Source organism: Notothenia coriiceps, unplaced genomic scaffold, assembly GCF_000735185.1.
Source record: "Notothenia coriiceps isolate Sejong01 unplaced genomic scaffold, NC01 NC01_scaffold00037250, whole genome shotgun sequence".
In the NCBI taxonomy this organism is placed as follows: Eukaryota; Metazoa; Chordata; class Actinopteri; order Perciformes; family Nototheniidae; genus Notothenia; species Notothenia coriiceps.
In genome coordinates, this window is record NW_011369951.1 from 9067485 (window position 1) to 9067810 (window position 326).

General features: G+C 55.5%; 1 protein-coding gene across 1 annotated transcript in view; it reads right to left on the reverse strand.

Annotated features, from left to right (window-relative positions):
- Window positions 1–326, reverse strand: part of LOC104966885 (protein KIBRA-like) — a 27659-nt gene that overhangs the window by 15717 nt on the left and 11616 nt on the right. The window lies entirely within an intron of this gene.

Sequence of the window (326 nt, forward strand, 5' to 3'; positions counted from 1 at the left end):
ACTTTCCGGTGGTGTTCCCGAGCCCGATTCAACAGGTTGAATCGGCAAGAAAAGGCGTCAGGTCGGCAGAAAAGACCCGACGGTTGCCGGACGCACACCACTCCGAATAGGGCGTGCCCAACGCTCCATGTTTGGCCCGACTCCCATTTATTGCCGATTTCGGGCCGGTGTATCTGGGCCTTTAGGAGCCGTACACGTGCCGCAGTTTTTGCGTGGTTGTGTCTTTAGTTGAAAGCCCAGTGGCGATCTGTTCATCTGTCATACTGATCATAACGGACGGGGTGGCGCAGTGGTCTGTGCGTTTGATCATCAGATCAAGGGGGTGT